The 22492-nt window shown below is 45.1% G+C and overlaps 2 long non-coding RNA genes across 3 annotated transcripts; one reads left to right on the forward strand and one right to left on the reverse strand.

Annotated features, from left to right (window-relative positions):
• Positions 1-6702: 6702 nt before the first annotated feature.
• On the reverse strand, positions 6703-9285 carry LOC311630520. Its single transcript, XR_014796394.1, has 2 exons — positions 9146-9285; positions 6703-6981 (listed from the first exon to the last, which is right to left on the reverse strand). It is a non-coding gene; the product is annotated as an uncharacterized lncRNA (long non-coding RNA).
• Positions 9286-9855: 570 nt separating this feature from the next.
• LOC311630519 lies at positions 9856-15456 on the forward strand. 2 transcript variants are annotated; one of them, XR_014796392.1, is made up of 3 exons: positions 9856-9987; positions 10316-10557; positions 13703-15456. It is a non-coding gene; the product is annotated as an uncharacterized lncRNA (long non-coding RNA). The 2 variants fall into 2 exon arrangements; XR_014796393.1 differs by having other exon boundaries at positions 10316-10549; positions 13703-15293.
• The last annotated feature ends 7036 nt before the right edge of the window (positions 15457-22492 follow it).

Here is a 22492-nt window from a genome sequence, read left to right on the forward strand (position 1 = left end):
TAAAACAAAGAGGAAAAAGACTGAGTGGAATGGAGATGAGAGCACACACAAGATGAAAACCCCCGACTTTGTCAGACTGGCACTGACTGGTGGTGGCACTGACTGGTGGTGGCACTGACTGGTGTCTCTGAGAAGAGGCTCGCAGAGCCTGCAAGAGGGGAAGGATCATGTGGCTAGTTCACGGTTCAGGGGGTGGCATTAAGAGTGGGATCTGGGGGGGTTCAGCTGTTAGCAACAGCCACTATGGGGTGAGTAGAGGATCTTTCCCATCAGAAGCCAGAGCTTGGCTTCAGGCAGTTTTTTAATTTATTTTTTAAAGTTGTAGTAGGCAGAGGTTCCAGCAAGCAATAACTCTAAAGGAAGGTCCAGTCACTTGAATTTGGGGATAAATTCCAAAACTGTAAGGACCTAGAGACACTGAGGTAAGAGAACATCCACTTGGAATTTAAAATAACTTGGTGTCAGAGTCAATAAATGATACAGAATGCTCATTACTAAAAATCCAGGCAAAATCCCAGTTATTGGAACCAGGAATAGCAAGTGGTCACCACCCATGCCTACCCCAGGCTAAGCAGGACAACTAAGCGCCTAAATATTTGCCCTGCTTAAAGACCAGATTAGTGGGTTACTCTCAGAGTAATAAGGTCTGAAATAAATTAAGGTCTGCAGCAAGGGAGGAAGTGAGAGGGATTTGGGGCCAGAACCAGGTCAGTTATTGCCAAAACTGTGTGTACAGCTCAGCCTTGGGCACTGACTGCTGAAGTGTTTTCCAACACCACCCAGTGATTGTAGGAGTTCAGAACGAGTCGTCCCTAAGATGTGCCTCTGTGGTTGTGGATCATTTTGAGCTAAAGGCAACCAACAACCTATGGTTTCAAGAGAAACCTCTGCCCCCCCCCCTTCCTTTAAATAGATATATATTAGTATATGAGAACATTTAGGTAGAACATTACAGAGGTAGTAGCAATGAGCCAGCTGGGCTGTGTAAACTCAGGAAACAAGTTACAGAGGCCGAAGAAGTTCCCTTGGAACTTAAGAGAGAGAGAGCCAAAGGTAATATACCTGGAGGGAAGTGAAAGGTGCAGACATGCTCAGGAGAGCATGCCTAGATAACCTTCTTTGCCCTATCTCTCTCTCTCTCTCTCTCTCTCTTTTTTTTTTTTTTTTAATCATCCTGCAATGAGCCTTTGAAGCTCCACGGTACTGCACCTCAGAACACCATGTATACTGCATTCTAACTTCATGTCCCTGAATCTCATGTGTGTGTGTGTGTGTGTGTGTGTGTGTGTGTGTGTGTGTGTGTTTCATCTCTGAGTCTCTCATGTATGTGGGGCTCCCAAGCATCCATATGTAATTAAATTTGGTTATTTTTTTTCTTCTTAATCTCTGCCCCTTTTTAAAAATATATTTTATTGATTTTTTACAGAGAAGAAGGGAGAGAGATAGAGAGCCAGAAACGTTGATGAGAGAGAATCATTGATCAGCTGCCTCTTGCACACCCCCTACCGGGGATATGCCTGCAACCAAGGTACATGCCCCCCGACCGAAATCGAACATGGGACCTTTCCGTCCCCAGACTGACGCTCTACCACTAAGCCAAACCGGTTTCGGCTAATCTCTGCCCTTGATCCCAGGCAGATTTATTTATTAGACTAGCCTGAAAAAAACTTGAGGATAGAGGAAAGTTTCTTTCTCCCATACACAATTTTCAGGGGACACTCACTAAGTGTCTTAAAATTTAACTGAATTCTGATTCTATCTACCTGGAGATAGCTTCCCATCCTGGAACAGGTAGAATAAAATGTTCCCCAAAATTGTTCCATCCAGACAAACCCTGCCGAAACGAATGCTCCATTGCATTAAGCCCTGCCAGAACTATGGCAGTTATCAATAGGTAGTTATAAAACAATGGTCTAGGAGCTAACCCGACTTCTTTTTTAAAAATAAAATTTTAGCCGAAACCGGTTTGGCTCAGTGGATAGAGTGTCGGCCTGCGGACTGAAAGGTCCCGGGTTCGATTCTGGTCGGGGGCATGTACCTTGGTTGCGGGCACATCCCCTGTAGGGGGTGTGCAAGAGGCAGCAGATCGATGATTCTGTCTCATCGATGTTTCTAACTCTCTATCCCTCTATTTCTCTCTCTTCCTCTCTATAAAAAAAAAATTAATAAAATATATATTTTAAAAAAATAAAATTTTAATTAACTGATTGATTTTAGAGTGAGAGGAAGGGAGAGACAGAGGGAAAATCAACAACATTGATTTGTTTAACTTATTTATGCATTCATTGGTTGATTCTCATATGTCCCCTGAGTGGGGATCGAACCCCAAAACTTGGCATATCCAACTGAGCTACCAACCCTTTAATCTCTAGGTCTTTCTGTTGACATCCTAGCGCTATCCAGCGGCTTCACCCTAAGTCACTTTATCAGTGTAAACTCAAGTGTGCTCAAAAGAGGCTTCTCACAAACAAACAAAAAACACGACACTCCTATCACTCAGGAACTTCCCAGAGTTTTAGGAGCTTTGAGTCAGGAGTTGGAGACAAAGATGACATACATTTCTTATTATACCACAACTCTCCAAGTGGAATAAGAATGCCACAGTCATTCCTCTGTAGCATTCTGGCTTCCCCACATCCAGTTGGGAATCCTTGGAGCTCCTGGTCTCTCTGACACTGTCTTCATCCCGGGGTAAGAATTCTCCTCCAGTTCTAGGCCAGGGGTCCCAAGTGCAGACGCAGGATTGGAGAACTGGGTGGGCCTAGCTTGGGTTCTCTACCTCTCAGCTCTGAGGAGCAATAAGTAGGTCATAGGAAGAACTGACTTGACCTCCAAATGTAGCTTCCCCGCCCCTCAGTCTCCTTTCAAAGAAACACCAGGAGTCTTCGCCTCTGACCTGAGGGCAAGGATGACCAGGAGCCAGCACACTGCCGATCTCATCTTCCCGCTTTAATTACAAGCTCCACTTCAGTGCAGCCTGGTTTCATTCACTCCCCTGTGGCGTTCTGCTCTTGTAACATCTTCCTCGCCAATTACCTGTGACTCCCTGACTCAGGGTGTGCTGTCTTCCTTTTAACCATCAACTCTCCTCTGTCTCATCTGTGTTAATTTGCCCAGCATGAAAGCAAAGTGTTTAAGAGTCAGAGAAGCTCAGGGTTAGGTGGGGTTAAGGAATCAGTCAGAAGCATCCTGGGCACCTGAGCCGTATCTGTAGGGGCTTCAGCAGCCTGAGGCTTGACCCACGTATTTGTTGAAACATGTAGAGACAGAATGTGTCAGCACAGAGTTGCTGTCAGCCTGAGTGCCTGCTTCTCCAGAACCTTCTTCAGAACCTGGGCTCCACTGCCAGGATTTTCATTCTTCTCTTACCCCGTTTCATCAAATGTGAGTTTCTCTGACTCTGAAGTAGTTTTACTAGTAACTACTCTGTATGTATAAACAAAATAAAGGGAGTGGCCCTCATGCCCCCTACTATCCTCTAGAACAGTGTTTCCCAAAGTGTGGTACGCATACCCCCAGGGGTACAGGAAGAGTTTGGTGGGGGTACGCGTTGCACCGGAGTTTGGTGGGGATATGCACTGCACTGTGCTTAGCTGCACCTAATTCTACGTTCTCATGAGTACGAGGGGTACTCAGCGTTACGAAAATTATAGAAGGGGTACACATATGTCAAAAGTTTGGGAAACACTGCTCTAGAACCACCCATTTAACAAGGATTTGGAAGGAAAAGACCTAAGGCAGGGACCTGGTATAACTGGCACCTGCACACCGGCCTTGCAGCCCAGTGCTTGGCATATAATTGGTTTTAGGGTCAAATAGTGTGTGTTGAAGTGCAAAAGTCAAAACTACTCATGTGTGGTGGGCCAGAACCCTCCCCTCTCTGAGTTCTGTAGATAAGATCAGAATTTGAAAGGCAACAGGAAAAACACAAACGGTTGAACTGGAGGGGGCTGCTGGGGCAGATGTAGGACACTCTTCAATGATCTGCTTTTCTAATGCCTTCCACTCTGGGTAAATTTTTTAAAACTCTCTCCTGGCCTTCATGACTCAGTGGTTGAGCGTTGACCTATGAACCAGGAGGTTATGGCTCGATCCCTGGTCAGGGCCCATGCCCAGGTTGCGTGCTTGATTCCCAGTGGGGGGCATGCAATGATTCTCTCTCCTCATTGATGATTCTATCTCTGAAATCAATAAACAATATATATAAAACTCTCTTCTCCCCCCCCCCCCTTTTTTTTAAAAGGAACTATTTACACACATTCCTGTCAAACTTACAAATACATTCCTTTGGCCTGTGTGTCTTCATGTTGTGCCTAGATACCTCTATTTGACTTACCAAAACTCTACCATCCTGTAATGTACATCTATTACTTGATATTCTGAAAATACATCTGTATTATCTTTTTTTAAGTTGAAACAAAGAGCAGCAATTGTTACCAATATAAAATAATTCATACCTCCTTTGCCGTCCAATAAAACTTTTTGTTTTTTCTTTCTCTTTGAAATTGAAAAAAAATAATAAAAGAGGAAAGTGTTAGGACTATAGGGCAATATGATCCTTAACAGCCGTTTGTAAGCTTCCCGCCATAGGAGAACATAGGCCAAGAAGACTTGCTTAGACATCAGGAATCAGACCATATAAGGAGTTGAAACTGTTTTAAAAGACACCTGACCTCACACCTGCATTCCATTTGCACCCAAGCCCACCTCCTCAGCCCTCAGACCCACTGATAACAATAGTTTCCCGCCAGTGACTGCATATGAGGATGAAACTCCAGCTCCTGGGTGCTGCCATCATCAACCCAATGTCCCCTTGGCTCGGTGCTGTGCAGCCCTTCCCTTTGGATATCCTGTCCCCTAGCCCCTTTTCTTAAATAAATTCAATTTTCTTTAATCACTGTCTTGAGATGGCTATTTAGCCTGCTTGTGTGCACCAACCACATTAACCTTTCAGAAAGGAAAGGGAAAAAGGAAGACATTGGAAAATAATCTACCTGCCCATTCACTACAATAAATATGAAATCCTAAGACTTTGCTTGTTAATTTATTTACTCTTTGTTTTACCATATGTAAAATTATTAGAACAGGGCCTGCCAAATGTAAATATTATAAACTTTTACCGTTACTTCCCTCCTCTATCAATACTGTCAAATATTGTCCCACTTGCTGTTCCAATTGAGACAAGCAGGAAGATCTCTGGACTTCTGTTCTATTTTGGGGAAGAGGGGTTTTGGGTGAAGGGAGAAACCCAGTTGGTTTGATAACAGAAAATCCTGCCTCAATGCTGCCATCTAGTGTTTACTTCATAAAACTAGAAGCACCCATTCTTCTCAGCAAGGACCATTTTAAAACTGTTTTGTTATTGGATCCCAGGTTTTGGGAGATTTTGATAACCAAAAGTACACAACAGAACTTTTGGCAGTACTGAGGTGTAAATGAGGAACTACAGAGTTAATACTGCTATCCCCATTTTAAAGATAAGGAAATAGAGGCTTAGACAGTTTAATTTGCCTTCTTTTCTTGAAGCTATCGATAGTTGAGAAAATAACCAGAATATATACGGTGTGGCTCAGTGGTTGAACATTGACCTATGAATTAGGAGGTCATGGTTCAATTCCCGATTGGGACAAGTGCTTGGGTTATGGGCTGGTTCCCCAGTGGGGAATATGCAAGGAGGCAGTCAATCAATAATTCTTTCTCATCATTGATGTTTCTATCTCTCCCTCTCCCTTCCTCTCTGAAATCAATAAAAATATATTTGTTTAAAAAATGATCTTTATTGTTCAAAGTTTTATAGATGTAATCCTTGTTTTTTTCCCATTGACCCCCTCCACTGCACTGAAAATTATTTTATAGAATTAAAAAGTAATAATCTCTAAAATCCAGTCACTTAATCTTTTTTAATATTTTGATGTATATCTAAAGTTTTTTTAAAAAAAATATATATTTTATTTATTTTTTACAGAGAGGAAGAGAGATAGAGTTAAAAACATCGATGAGAGAGAATGCACACCCCCCACTGGGGATGTGCCCACAACCAAGGTACATGACCTTGACCGGAATCGAACCTGGGACCCTTCAGTCCACAGGCTGATGCTCTATCCACTGAGCCAAACCGGTTTCGGCATAAATCTAAAGTTTTAAATGTACATTTGAATGTGTGTGTAATTTTTAAAGTAGCAACATGCTAAATGTGCAGTTTGTCTTTTTCTTAAAGATATATTCGTGCCATGGCTGGGTAGCTCAGTTGGTCAGAGCATCATGCAGATACACCCATGTTGCAGGTTCGATCCCTGGTCAGGGTACATACAGAATCAAACCATGAGCCTTAGCTGATGTGGCTCCATTGGTTGAGCGTAGTCCCATGCACCAGAAGGTTGCCATTTCAATTTCCAGTCAAGACACATACCCACGTTTCAAGATAGATTCCCTGTTGGGGTGCATAGGGAGACAAAAGTCTCTCTCATATGGACCTTTTCTCTCTCTCTGTCTCTTCCTCTCTCAAAAAAAAAAAAATTTTTTTTTTTAAAAGGACATTGTAAAGAAAAAACTTTCAAACTTTTACCATTAAGTAGGGTGTTGTAGGATTTATTTTTATTTTTTTATTTTTGCAGATAACTTTAATTTTCCTTCTACTCCTGATATTGAAAAACCCAAGTTGGGCTGCTCGCTGCTCTAAAGCCAATACTCCAGAGACAAGTGTTGGGTTAAAAGGGAAAGTTTCCTTTATTCAGGAAGATGGCAGGCTAATGTCCAAAGACATCTTCAAAGTTCCATACCAAGCAGAAGAATGTTAAAGGGGAGAAAGAAGGAGGAAGAATTCCAGGAACTGAGAAAGAAGTCTGTATTTCTTCAGCCACAAATAACACTTTTTCACATCAGATTTCTGGGCATCAGAAGCTGGTCTCAGCTACCTTGAAGACATTCTTTCCTTCTGCAGCATAAGCTCATAACTACTCCTGGCCACTCTGCAATTATCTCCTGTTTGACAAAGAGACAGTACATCAGCAATTTATAACTTCATTCCTGAGAACAAAAAGAGTTGAGCAGAAAAGGCTGTTAACATGTGAACAAAGGTCTGATTAAGAATTAAATTATTTAATTCTAAGGTCTGATTAAGAATTAAATTATTTAATTCTAGCTGCCAAAAATACTAAGGGCATTAAAGTCACAAGGGGCTTGCCTGGCCAGCATGGCTCAATGATTGACTGTGGACCTATGAACCAGAAGATCACGGTTCAATTGCCCGTCAAGGCACATGCCCAAGTTGCTGGCTCCATTCCCCAGTGTGGGGCATGGAGGAGGCAGCTGATCAATGATTCTCTCTCATCATTGATGTTTCTCTCTTTTCCCACTCTTTTAAATAAATTTGTAAAAAAAAATTCACAAGGGGCCTAAACCGGTTTGGCTCAGTGGATAGAGTGTCGGCCTGCGGACTGAAAGGTCCCGGGTTCGATTCCGGTCGGGGGCATGTACCTTGGTTGCGGGCACATCCCCAGTACGGGGTGTGCAGGAGACAGCTGATTGATGATTCTCTCTCATTGGTGTTTCTAACTCTCTATCCCTCTCTCTTCCTCTCTGTAAAAAATCAATAAAATATATTAAATAAAAAAAAGAATGTCAATAGATTAATTAGAAGTTGCCAATACATTTATTTAAAAAAAAAATTCACAAGGGGCTTGGTTACACTCCTGGTTTTCCATGAGACCTACGAGGTAAACATTTTTAATTTAATAATTTCTTGACATTTGAGGTGATCATATTTTCTCCATTAATCAATAACCTTTTTTGTTGTTGTTGTTGATCCTCACCTGAGAATATTTTTCCATTGAATTTTAGAGAGTGGAAAGGAGGGGAAGAGAGAGAGAAAAGCATCTTTTTGAGACACATCAATTGGTTGCCTCCCACATGCACCTGGACCAGGACTGGGGCAGGCCAACACCCTATCCACTGAGCCAAAAGGGTTAGGGCAATCAGTTCCCTTTAATTCTTATGCTAAAACAACCTAACTGGCTCATAGTGTATCATTCTTTTTAAATAATACTAGATTTGGTTAACTTTTTGCTTACGAGTTTCTATATCTACATTTATGAGCAAAAACTGGCATATGATTTACCTTCAATTTGCTGTTCCTGTTAGGTTTTCCTATCAGGGTTATATGAGGCTTCATAAAAAGTTGAAGTGGGCCGAGACCGGTTTGGCTCAATGGATAGATCGTCGGCTTGGGGACTGAAGGGTCCCGGGTTCGATTCCGGTCAAGGGCATGTGCCTTGGTTGTGGGCATATCCCCAGTAGGGGGTGTGCAAGAGGCAGCTGATCGATGACTCTCATTGATGTTTCTAACTCTCTATCTCTCTCTCTTCTTCTCTGTACAAAATCAATAAAATATATTAAAAAAAAAAAAAAGTTGAAGTGGCTGAAACCGGTTTGGCTCAGTGGACAGAACGTCAGCCTGCGGACTGAAAGGTCCTGGATTCGATTCCGGTCAAGGGCATGTACCTTGGTTGTGGGCACATCCCCAATGGGGGTGTGCAGGAGGCAGCTGATGGATGTTTCTAGCTCTCTATCCCTCTCCTTTCCTCTCTGTAAAAAAAACCAATGAGACAGGACAGCCGAAGCTGGTTTGGCTCATTGGATAGAGCGTTGGCCGGCGGACTCAAGGTCCTGGGTTCAATTCCAGTCAGGGGCATGTACCTTGGTGGCGGGCACATCCCCCAATCCGGTGAGGGATGTGCAGGAGGCAGCTGGTCGATGATTCTCTCTCATTGATGTTTCTATCTCTCTCTTCTTCTCTGTGAAAAAAAATCAATAAAATATATATTTTTTAATAATCAATAAAACATATTTTTTAAAAAGTTGATGTGTTCACTGCCGTGTGTGTGCGTGCGCATGTTTGTTCAAAGATATTTTTATTGATTTCAGAGAAGAAGAGAGAGAGAGAGATAGAAACATCGATGAGAGAGAATCATTGATCGGCTGCCTCCTGCACATCCCCCACCGGTGATCAAGCCCACAACCCCAGCCTGCGCCTCAGGCGGCCGCTCTATCCACTGAGCCAAAACCGGCTAGGGCTGTTCACTCTTTTTGTCGCCCCTTCCCCATGTATCTGGAAGTATTTGATTACGATGGAAATTTTGTTATTTACCTTATGTTGGGTTGGACTTGTCCAAGAGCCGAGGCTGCCTGGAGTCTGCTTTGAGGGAAGATTGTGGACTATTCTTTTAAAGTTTGTTAAGCGTTTTGCATACGGACAAAGCTCCTCCCTGGACCTCTCCATTCCCGAAAGCTCTGCAGGGACCTCGGCCCCAGAACTGGGGAAACGCGGCCAGGAGGCGGCCGCAGCCGCCCTGGGAGGAAACCAACCGCCAGATCCCCCGGGATGCAGCCGGGCCCGCAACAACGTCCGTTGTTTCCCCGGAAACCATGTGGTGACGTCACCACGCGGCAACGTCGACCGCGCGTGGATACGCGCAGGTCCTACGTCTGTATCGGGGCATGCTTCCTTCCGCGCCGTGCCCGGACACCTGCTTCTCCTTCGGCCCAGCTTTCCCTTCTAGGAAGAAAGGGGGGGCGGGGGGGCGTCCCTATTCCCGAAGAGCGAGTGGAGTCAAGGAAATGGCGCCACCCTAGGTGCCGCGGAAGGTACCGAAGCCTCCACTGCGGCGCCGGGGACTCGCTAACGGACCGTCACCTCCGACAGGCCCCGCCCCCAGGGCCACGTAACGGCCCGGCTATCACGTGACTTTCCGCGGCTCGTGGCTGCTCTTTGTTTTCTGGCGCGAGTGCCTTTCCCGCTGCTGCTCTCCTTCCCCACCCGCCTTGGTGCCCTTCCCTCGGCGCGTGCACAGCACAGGGCTCTCTTGCATGGGCGCCCAGACCCCACTTCCCTTGCTGCTTCCGGGGTGCAAAATCGCTCCCCCAAGCCGTCCGCCCCTCGGGCTCGGGAGAAGGTAACCTCGGAACTGGCGGCCTTGGGCGTCGGGAACGGTAAGTTTCCGCTGGCGTCTGCGGAGACGATCGCGGTCGCCACCCGGAGGGTGGAGGGGAGGGTGTGTACCACACAGGCCAGGTGGCGCTCAGGACGGGGTGTGTCTGGTGCTGGGTAGTGATCGGAGGTGGAGTAGGGACCGCTTGTAGCGTTGTCGCCCGCACCTCGGTCTTACCCTTGGGCAGTTTTGGGAGAGAGCATGCGTCCCACGGAGTATTTTCTCACCCTTTATGTTGGGAACCATCAGAGTTGATACAAGCAACTCCATCTTAGAAAATACAACTCCATCTTGGGAGTTAAGTTTCCAACTCCTCTTACAACTCTCAGTCACCAGAGATCACGTGGTGCCCTGCGGCTTGGCCAGAAGCTAAAGATAACCTATCGGCTTAACGACACATCCTGCTCCGGAAGATCCCCCCAACGCGAGGTCCGAGGTACACTTGCTGAGAGTCCGGCCGGACACCCCTTGAGTCGCCGTTGCAGTATTGACTCACGAGTGAAGACTCGTTTCCCCGATCGCCACGGTTTTCAGCCCTCCCGTGAGACAGATCGACGAGAAAGGTAAGCAAGTGAATTTTTCTTGGTCAGGCATTTGAAAGAATCCCTCAAGACGCGAGGAGTAAGGGTTAGAAAAAAGGATCTTAGAGAACCTCATGTTCTGTACTCTCTAGTCCACTAAGAGCTTCCTCTCAACCACTCGGGGAAGAGTGAAGGGTACCCGAGTTTGGAAGAGAGGAGACTCCGAATCACTCAGGAAAGTCACCAATTATCAGCCGAAGGGCAACCTCTTGAAAACCCTGAGTTCACTATATCTTAGTGGTCGTCCTCCTGGCATGGGGCTTATACATCCCGACCTATGATTAAAGGTTGACAGAGGCTAGCCAAGTAGGAGAAATCTGATAAGAAGGTAAAATCCTGAGCTGACCTGGTACGGGGTTTATACGTCCCGGAGGCTCACGTGGAAGAGAGGAAGGATCATGGGTCAGGCATTAAGTTCCCATGAAATAAAAATCATTGAAATGGGAGAGACAGCCCTTAAGGAGGCTTCCCGTCCCTCCTCGTCCCTCCTCGGTCTGTTCAGTTTCCATTGACATTCCCGAGAAGCCTAAACAAGAAACTTCTCCCTCGGATACTGATCCCCCTAAAAAACCCCCACCCACCTCTAACATTTATCCCGCCCTTACCTCCTTCTCCACAAGACACTGCAATGTCGAGTTACCCCCCGAAGATCAGGCTACTCTAGAGGAAGAAGCCGCCCAATATCATAACCCCGACTGGCCTCTCCTCGCCTCCACCCCCCCTCTTCAGTACCCTCCCTATATCAAACCCCTTCCCTCCTGTTTTAAACCCCTTCCCTCCAGAGACCCCTTCCTGGCCCCAATTTTAGAACCATTCCACACCCCTCCCGCTTGCTCGGATCACATCCGCCAAGCTAAAGTTAACTTAACTCAAGAGGTCTTGTCCTTAAAAGAAATTCTCCGACTACAGCGTGAGCATGTTCAACTCATTAAAGAAATCCAAGCCCTTGAGGCTGAACTCACCACTTTAACTCCCGCCCCTACAAAAACTACCGAAAAAAAGCCCCCTAAACCCTCTAAGCCCAAGCCCACTATCCATGCCTTCTTTGTCACCCGCAGCCAGAACCCCATATCCCCCTCAGAAGAGCAAGAGGAAGAAGAGAAAGACCCTCCCGATTCCCAGAACCAAGATCAATACTCAGCCGATGAGGTTTCAGACACAGATGACCCTGTCCCAGATCAGCCCCAGGCTAAAGGCCAAAAATACCGCCGCTTAAACCTTAAACATTTAAAAGATTTAAAAGCAGCTGTTAACAGCTATGGTCCCACAGCTCCCTTCACCTTGACCCTACTTGAAAGCTTAAGCGATCGGTGGCTAACTCCTAATGACTGGCTTTCCTTAGCTCGAGCCACGTTATCCGGGGGTGAATATGTCCTTTGGCGTACAGATTTTGTAGAAAACTGCCGAGAAACGGCACAGCGCAACAGCGAAAGTAAAATCTCCCGCTCGTGGACGCGAGACAAGCTGCTCGGTCGGAGTCCCTATGACACCAATGAGGCACAAGCTGCTTTCCACCCTGGTCTATTAGCACAGATACAGAATGCCGGCCTTAAGGCTTGGTGGCGCCTTCCCCGCAAGGGTTCGGCCACCACCTCTTTGGCCAAGATTCGCCAAGGACCCGATGAACCCTATAGTGATTTTGTCAGCCGCCTAACTGATGCCGCTGAGCGATTATTCGGGGAAGGAGAAACAGAAAGCGCCTTTTTTAAACACCTCGCTTATGAAAATGCCAACCCATCTTGCCAGGAAACTATTAGACCTCACCGCTGCGGTAGCCTCTCTGATTATATCAAACTCTGCTCAGGAATAGGAACCTCCCATGCCATCGGACTGGCCATAGGGGCCGCCCTTAAAGATTTTATAAAAAATACACAGGAAAAAACATGCTTCAATTGCAAACAACCTGGACATTGTGTTCGTGACTGTCCAACAGGGAAACAGTCTCGACCGCCCCCTTCATCAGTCTGTCCTAAATGCAGACGCGGCAAACATTGGGCAAATGAATGTCGCTCAAAAACAGACATTGAAGGTAAGCCCATTCCTCAGAAACGGGGAAACTTCCAGAGGGGCCAGCACCTGGCCCCACCCCAGGAACAGAACCAAGGGGCGATCAGGTTCATTCCCCAGACTCAAAATTAAGCAACATCAGGTGTTACTCTCTTACCACTCCCCCATTTAGGAGTCAACCCAAGAGGCCTGCTCCCTAATGAAATCTGGCAAATGGATGTCACTCATATCCCTGAATTTGGCAAACTTAAATATGTTCATGTAACAATAGACACCTACAGTGGATTCGTTTTTGCCACCCTTCACAGTGGTGAAGGTTCCAAGGACATTATAGCCCATGTCCTCCAATGCCTCACCGTTACGGGAAAACCCCAAAAGATAAAAACAGATTACGGGCTTGGCTATACCTCACAAGCCTTCCAAACCTGCCACCAATTTCAAATTAAACACATCACAGGTATTCCTTACAACCCCCAGGGGCAAGGAATAGTAGAACGAGCTCATCAGACCCTAAAAAATACCATAAATAAACTTAAAACAAATGACATTTATTCCACAAAAGGCTCCCCCCGTAATATCTTAAATCATGCCTTATTCACCCTTAATTTTTTACAATTAGATAATAAAGAAAACTCAGCTGCAGGCCGCTTATGGCACCAAGAAACAAAAAACCAATATGCAGCTGGGACCGGTTTGACTCGGTGGATAGAGCGTCTGCCTGTGGACTGAAAGGTCCCGGGTTCGATTCCGGTCAAGGGCATGTACCTTGATTGCGGGCACATCCCCACTGGGGGGTGTGCAAGAGGCGGCTGGTTGGTGTTTCTCTCTCGTCGACGTTTCTAACTCTCTGTCCCTCTCAATTCCTCTCTGTGTAAAATCAATAAAATATATTAAAAAAAAAAAAAAAAAGCAATATGCAAAGGTTATGTGGAAGGATCCCTTAACCTCCAAATGGCATGGTCCCGATCCAGCCCTCATTTGGGGACGGGGGTCTGCATGTATCTACGATACACAAGAAGAGGGACCACGATGGCTACCTGAACGCCTGATCAAACCCATTGACCCCCCTAAATAACAATCTCTCCTCCAGGGAATTACTCCCTGAGACAAATTTCTCCTTTTTTACAGGTCATGGCAACAACTACCCTGACCCTCCTCTTAATCCTGATATTGATCCTATCCTTCAGCCTCTGGACTTTTCGGAGGTTAACAGATTTTGTAAAACAGCAGGTTGATAGCATCTTGGCCAAACCCATCCAGGTACATTACCACCATTTAGCCATAGCTGACCGTGAGCAAGATTATGAACTTTACCATCGCTCCCTCCCTGCGGGGACAACATGATGACCAGAGGAATGCTTACCTACTCCTCACTAAGGAGAAAGGTATGGGTACCGATCTGGGTGCGGAGCAAAGCATCGCAAGGGAAGGTCCAAAAAGTTTTCCGACCCCCTCTTCCCAAGGGAAGGTCATGGGAAAATTTTGACCCCCTCTGGATTTCCCTGTGAGTATACCTGGTTTGCATAGAGGTTGGTATCAATACAAATCTAATCGGCTATGCCTCTCCTCCCCAAAAGATACCAAGAGCCACTACTAGCACTGGTGGGCCTGGGAAACCCACGGGAGGAACCAGGTCACTACTCCCCCAATCGGTTAAGGCCCACCCTCAATAAGACAAAGAGGGAGGAGATGTTGGGAGCCATCAGAGTTGATACAAGCAACTTCATCTTAGAAAATACAACTCCATCTTGGGAGTTAAGTTTCCAACTCCTCTTACAACTCAGTCACCAGAGATCACGTGGTGCCCTGCGGCTTGGCCAGAAGCTAAAGATAACCTATCGCTTAAGGACACATCCTGCTCCAGAAGATCCCTACAAGGTCCCCTCCCTGATCCTCCCTCCCATAGTTTGCCCCGCCTTGGAATGTCCCCGCGGCAACCTCCCCCTACAGCCTGTGTATATATATTGCAGCTTCAACAATAAAATTCGAGGCTTGATCAGAACTCTGTCTTGCCTCCATTTCTTCGCGTCTCCTGTCCTCTATCATTCCCTTCTAGGTGCCTCCTCGCCCCCACGTTGATCTCCCGCTGGTCGGAACACCTTTAGGCAAAGCACAGCCGCTTCCTCCGCTAATGCATGTCAGGGCTTCACACCACTTTCTGGGTTTCTGCCCCGTAGCCTCGACACTTCAGTCCCCCACTCCCGCTTAACTCAAACCAGCCCCTTGATCCATATGGGTATTTCAAATATAAATTGCCCCGTTTTTGTTTTGTGTTTTAGGTTTTTAGCTATTCAGTTCAAGAAATACCTTTCTCCTTGTCCTGATTTCCTTCCCCACCCTATGGTAATAGGACTGATACACTGCTACTACTAGAGGCTTATTACTGTATCTGGTATTCCCCATCCGCTCCTCTCATGTATTTGGCATAATTTTCCCTGTCTACTCTTGTTGAAATACATTCTTCAAAAACATTTTCCTCCATTTATTAGGTTTGCTTGGGTTTTTTCTTTGTTTGTTTATTTATTTATTTATTTTCTTAGAGAATTATCCGTGTGAAATGGAAACATCCATTGGCTGCCCCTTGCACGCCCCCTCACCGGGATCCAGCCCACAATCCTGACAGAAATCCAATCAGCAACCTTTCAGGTGCATAGGACAACACTCAACCAATTGAGCCATACCAGCCAGGACTATAGTATTTTATACCTTAGGAAATCCCCCATTAAAAAAAAAGTTGATGTTCATAATAACTCAGGAGGTCAACAGGACTGGCATTGCACCTTCATTTTTTAGGTGAAGAAACTTGATACTCAACTATACTTAGTTGAGCAATTGTAACATAAAAATCACACAAATGGTAAATAGAAGAGATAAGATGTCCAGACTTCCATTCCAGTCTCCCATTACATGAAGAGTAAATATTATCCAAAACCGGTTTGGTTCAGTGGAGAGTGTCAGCCTGTGGACTGAAAGGTCCCCTGTTCGGTTCTGGTCAAGGGCATGTACCTTGGTTGTGGGCACATCCCTGGTAGGGGGTGTGCAAGAGGCAGCTGATCGATGTTTCTCTCTCATTGATGTTTCTAACTATCCCTCTCTTCCTCTCTGTAAAAAAATCAATAAAATATATATTCAAAAAAAGTAAATATTAGTTAAGACAGTAGACCAGGTGTCGGCAACCTACGGCTCCAGAGCCGCATGCGGCTCTTTTGAAGCATTGCCGCGGCTCCCAGCAGGGCCGACACTAGGAGGGCCGATAGCAGGGGGCCGGCGGGGAGCTGTATCCCTTACCTCCGCCCGCCTCCGGCGCTCCCAGTGCTCTGTGTGGCAGGTTGCGGGCGACTTAGCCTCACTAGGCAACCACAGCGTCTCTGTCCTGGCCCAGCCTCCTTCCACTCTCACTAAAAATCAATGGAAACTAAATTAATGCATATCTACAAATGTGGATACTCTAAAAAGTGATGGATGTGGTCATTCAGATTGTTAATAAGATAATGGCAAAGGGTTTAAACCACTGCCAATTCCGTTTGCTATTGGATGAGGTGGAAAGCATAAGTTCTGACCTCCTGCTCCACAACAAGGTCCGGTGGCTGTCCAGAGGCGAGGTGCTAAAATGCTTTGTCGCATGTTTGGAAGAAGTAAAAACTTTCCTGGCCAGCAAAGAGCTCACCTTTGCTGAGCTGGAGCAACCAGAGTGGCTGGAAAAATTACATTTTATGGTAGACATGACAGCACATCTAAACACACTAAATACAACCCTTCAGGGGAAAGGAGGCACAGCCCTGCACATGCTGGAGGAGGTTTTGGCATTCCAGCGCAAGTTGACAGTGTTTGTCAAAGATTTACAGAGAGGTACACTGTCTCACTTTCCCTCTTTGAGAGAGTTCAAACAAAGTCCTGATACAATAAATTTGGAATATTTGAAGTCTGCAATCACCACAATGCAAAGTTCGTTTGGGAAACGATTCTGTGAGTTCAGAGAGGAAAAAAACACATTATCCTTCCTTGTCACTCCCCTGGCGATCGATCCATCCCTATTGAATATGACTGCATTTGCAGGTGTAAGTCAACCTGATCTTGAGATGGAACTGGCCGATATAGCCGACAAAGATACATGGGTATCCAAGTTCAAATGCTTGACTGCTACTCTTGAGGATGTTGCCCGTCAGAAGGCCATTCTGGCTCAGAATCTTAAATGGAGTGATATTGAAAACCTTCCCAAACAGGACAAACTTGTATTCGAAACATGGAATTCCACCCCCAACACTTATATAAACATAGAAAAAGTATGCATTTGGAGTCCTGTCGATCTTTGGCTCCACATATGTATGTGAGCAGGTCTTCTCCAACATGAAATACATTAAAAACAAACATTGATCACGCCTCACAGATGACAACTTGCAAGCCTGTGTGAAAATGAAGGTAACATCTTACAGCCCTGATGTGCAGACACTGTGCACTGAGGTTCAGGAGCAAAAATCCCATTAACCAGGTAAATTAAATATTTTAATTAGCTATTAATTTGCAAAAATTATTTTACATTGTTAAGTGTAAAAGCACCCACTTAATCACATAAGTAGGGCTCATCTCAGAAGTATCATGGGTGTGGAAAGCAAATATTTTTTACACTCAACATTCCAACTATCTTTGGCTTAATTTTTATTTCACTGGCCATCCAACCAAATAAACATATAAAAACTGTTAGGAACACTTGGCTGGGACTGGAGATCAGAGAGGAAGGGAGAGGGATAGGGACTTAGAAACATCGATGAGAGAGAAACATTGATCAGCTGCCTCCTGCACACCCCCTATTGGAGATGTGCCTGCAACCAAGGTACATGCCCTTGACTGGAATCAGACCTGGGACCCTTCAGTACACAAGCTGACCCTCTATCCACTGAGCCAAACCAGTTAGTGCTGCTCTGACCTTTTCTTTCTTCCTCCCTCCTGTATAGTACACACACACACACACACAAACACATATATTGTTTATACTTTTTGAACCATTTATGCCTGGGTTGCACACACTGTATTTCCTTTCCCCTGAAAATTTTAGTGTGTGTGTGTTTAAAAATTCTTTATTGTTGCTGAGACCGGTTTGGCTCAATGGATAGAGCGTTGACTTGGGAACTGAAGGGTCCTGGGTTCGATTCCGGTCAAGGGCATGTACTTTGGTTGAGGGCATATCCCCAGTAGGGGGTGTGCAAGAGGCAGCTGATCGATGACTCTCATAGATGTTTCTAACTCTCGATCTCTCTCCCTCTCTGTACAAAATCAATAAAATATATTTTTTATAAATTCTTTATTGTTTAAAGTATTAGTCTCCCTTTCCCCCCCATTGACCTCTCCCTGGCAGCCCCCTGCCCCCAGCACATGCCCTCACCCTGCTACTGTCTGTGTCCATTGGTTATGCTTAATGCTCATATGCATGCATACAAGTCCTTTGGTTGATCTTTAAGTGTGTATTTTTAAAGAAAAAGTATATTATCTCATATAACTATAGTACATTGGTCAAATTTAGAAAATTTAACATTGATAAAATATTTTAATCTGTAGTCCATATTCCAATTTTATCTACTCTGCAGTCTATATTCCAATTTCTTTAGTAGTTCCTAATAATTTCCCTAATAATTGTCCTAATTATTTTTTTCCATCACCATTTATTACCCTATACCCTCTTCCAATGATCATATCTGTTAGTGTTCCTTTAATGTGGAATACTTCTCCAGTCTTCTTTAGTCTGTCAAGACAGCATTTTTGTAGAACACAAGCCAGTGATTTCATAGAGTGTTCCTCAGTTTAAGCTTATATAATATTCTTCAGTAGTTAAATGCTAAGCCTAGGTCTAAAACAAGAATAAAGCTGAAGTAGCATCAAACAGATATAGCTTTCATTAAGAAAGTTTTGCAGGAAAAAAAAATATGGTGCTGATAAAGGATAACTCAACATGAAAATAAGGAGATCAAAAGGAATAAACAATACAGCTGCTAGATTAATCCTCATATCATAAGTATAGCTCATGAAATTAGTTTTTGTCAGCAGTGGGGGCTCTTGCTTTTCCAGTGTCATCACCGAGGCACTTCATGCTGACAAAGCCATGTCTACCTTGCATACAACTATCATCAGCATCCGGACAATTCAGGACACACGCAGGCACTCAATGAATACCCATCTTCTGAGTTAATGAGCAATAAGGACTACCCAGAGTTTGCATCTTTTGGTTCATGGTTATTTTATTTTGTTATCTGTTGCTATTAAATGACAGGAAGCTTGAGCAAGGAGAACACAAGATTTTCTGCCTTCTCTATAGAAACTGCAGCTAATCTTTGTTAACTTGGCTTGTTGAGGTAGATCTAGTAGCTAAGAGACCCTGTGAAAAGTGGCTTCACTGAGCCAAACTGGTTTTGGCTATCATATTAGATTTTAAAACAAAAAATTTTAGCCCACTAATACAGAAGAACACATTCCATTAGCTTTCAGAGTAGTGGTAAAATCAACCCTGTTTCCTTAGAAAACTCCACTCTGAATGAGAATGAATAAGAGAGAAATGGGCGAATAAAGTCTTAGTGTTATTATGAAAATAGTCTTAACCTTGCCAATTTTTGTAAAAAGCTTTGAGAACCACTGCTCAAAAAAAATCAAAATCACAGTTTAGAAACGGGACCTTTCACTTCCTTGAATAATTTAGAAAGAAGCCTTGTAGAAACTCCATCAGGATCTAGGCTGCTGGTGCAAAAAGGACAGTAACCTGTGGAATTTACAAGGTGTGCTCTGGAATGTTGTCCTAAACTCCTTGCTGGTATTTGTCCTTTAGTCTGGAGAAGATTCCTGTGGGGGGAAAAAATAACAGATCATACCAAAGTAATTAAATATCTGAGGATAAACTTCAATTTAAACGAAAATCCCCCAGTTCCTGAAAAGGTATCAGAATTTCAGAAGAACTTTCACAAGCTAAGAACTTGCTTGAAGAGAGCAACCATTAAAATAGGAAAGCACCTCTTTGATGAAGTGGAAAAAATTACTTGTGCTATAAAATAAGAAGAAAACGTAAAGAATTCTATAGAAATGTTTTAAGTGCATATGAAAAAATGCTTAAGAATTCCATGAACCTTTTAGAGAAAAGATAGCTCTTAATGAAACAAAGCTGCTTGAGAAAGTTAAGTGTGGGCTTCCCATCAGCGTCAGAAGAGAAAATTGGAATGAGCAAAAACGAAGTTAAGGAAAATCTGACAGCACATCAGAGATCTTCAAAAGAGAGGAAATAATTTCCTGATGGTAAAAGTGATGATGCTAAAGTTTTGAATAATTGTCTTGTGCAGATCATTTCTGAAACTGGGGGAAAGTAATTGTATTTTCTGAATTAGATAAGAGAGAGCCAGGACTTGCCAAGTTGAGAAGTGAGATGAGACAATTTTATTAGTTATTTATTGCTGTGTAATAAACCACCACAAAACTTGGTGACTTTCACCACAAAACTTAGTGACTTGCAGCTGTAGTGATTTCTGTCTTTCATGATTGTCTGGGTTGGGTATCAGTTTATCTGCTGGTTTTGCCTTAGGCTCGCTCTTGCAGCTGCATTCATTCAGCGGTGAGGTGGTTGGGCTGGAAGGTCCAGGTGGCCTCACTCACAGGTCTGGCAGTTGGTGCTGGCTGTCCTTTGGGAGCCTTGGTTCTTCTAGTGTGACCTCCAGTTCTTTGGGCCGCGTCGTAAGATAAGAGAGCGAAAGTAGAAGCCGGCTTTGGAATCTCTTCTGCCACATTCCATTGATAAAAGCAAGTCACACCCTAAGCTCCAGAGGGCGCCCAGGACATTTGGCCGCACCTCAATGCCATCTACGAGGCCTCATCAGTATAGACCAGGAGACTGGGTTTTTGTCAAAAGGCACCTCCGGGAGACCCTCAAGCCGCGTTGGAAGGGTCCCTACATCGTAGTGCTGACTACTCCCACTGCTCTCAAGGTAGACTGCATCGCGACCTGGATCCATCACACCCACGTCCGCCCAGCAGACCCCTCTGCAGTCCCAGAGGACCTCATCACCCAATGGAGCCTAGATTACAATCAGCACAACCTGCTCAAACTCAAGCTCAAGCTACGGCGCACTCAACCCACCTGATATTGGTAACTGTTGACTCCATGGGCAGTTTACCAAGAAAGAGGTCCTGGAGGTCTACCCGGAGCTCTGGGAATCATGGGTCTTTGGGGTGGATCTGGGAAGTCTGGTTAAGTACTGTCCCCGAGCTGGTGTCTATGATCTGCCAAGTAAGATTGCAAGGGGCGTGGGGACTCCCAGCAGCATGGGTGACAACAGACAGAGTCATCCGCAAGCAAAACCTTCATTTTTTTTTTTTCATTTTTTAAATTAAATTATTATCTGTGTACATATTTTAACATTACCCCCCCCCCCATACATACCCTCCCTCCCCAGAGTTTTGTGTCCATTGGTTGTACTTATATGCATGTATACAAGTCTTTTGGTTGATCTCTTATCTCCCCCAGATCTCCCTACTCTCCCCGCTGTAATTTTACAGTCTGCTTGTTGCTTTACTGTCTTTATATCTGACTTTTGGTTTGTCAGTTTATAATGTTCTTTAATATCCATAAATGAGTGAGGCCATGTGGTATTTCTCTTTCATTGACTGGCTTATTTCACTCAGCATGATGTTCTCTAGTTCTATCCAGGTTGATGCAAATGATGAGAATTCCTTCTTTTTTATGGCAGCATAGTATTCCATTGTGTAGATGTAGCATAGTATTTTGATCCAATCATCTGCTGACGGGCACCTAGGCTGTTTCCAGATTCTAGCTATTGTAGATTGTGCTGCTATGAACATAGGGGTGCATATATCCTTTCTGATTGGTGTTTCTAGTTTCTTGGGATATATTCCTAGAAGTGGGATTACTGGGTCAAATGGGAGTTCCATTTTCAGTTTTTTGAGGAAGCTCCACACTGTTCTCCACAGTGGTTGCACCAGTCTGCATTCCCACCAGCAGTGCACAAGGGTTCCTTTTTCTCCGCAACCTCGCCAACACTTGTCGTTTGTTGATGTTGGCTATTCTGACAGGTGTGAGATGGTATCACATTGTTGTTTTGATTTGCATCTCTCGGATAATTAGTGACTTTGAGCATGTTTTCATGTGCCTTTTGGCCTTCCTTCTGTCATTGTTATGTTTGCCGTGGTCACTCTCGGACCTGATCTGCCATGTGGGGATGTGGCAGACTACTTCTGTGTCTCCTGGTCGTGTGTCTCAACCGGGCATACCTGGTGGATCCCCCCCCCCCACCCCCACCCCAAACCAGTGATCTGATATCTGTCAAGCAGCCAACTGCTCCGCCTTGCGGCCAGACGGGTCTCTGCAACCCCATAAGCAAATCCTTCACAGAACAGGGAAAGAAAGCAACGGGATGGGATGCTGAAAAAACCTGGGGGATTAGACTATATGACAAGGTAAGGCTTGCGGCCTTGCGGCCCAAGACCAGGGAACGCTGTTTACCCTCCGGGTGCAGGTAGCACCCCTCTCCCAACAGGCTCCCATAGGAGTAGGGCCTAACCGAGTGTTAGCACCCCAGCCTGTCCGCACCCGGGCCTGACCTCACAGCCCTCCGCATCCCCTGTCCCTACCGAGGCACCACCCGCATCTCCTACGTGGGGTCGCGCCTTACCATCTGATGCAGACCCCCTGTGGAGCACGGCTGTCAGAGCATACCATGTTCTGAACGCTTCTAGGCCCGACCTGACCGAGTCCCGCTGGCTCTGTCTAGATGTCCGGCCACCATATTACGAAGGTATTGCTATTAAGGGCAATTATACGACAGCCTCCAATTTTAGCTCCTGCAGATGGCAGCAGACTACTGCCAGGCTGACCCTCCAGGCAGTAATAGGGCAAGGTACTTGCATAGGCTGAGAGCCCCCTGAGCAGTC

The sequence above is a fragment of the Pipistrellus hanaki genome (assembly GCF_964339955.1).
Source record: "Pipistrellus hanaki genome assembly, chromosome: 11".
NCBI classification, from domain to species: Eukaryota; Metazoa; Chordata; class Mammalia; order Chiroptera; family Vespertilionidae; genus Pipistrellus; species Pipistrellus hanaki.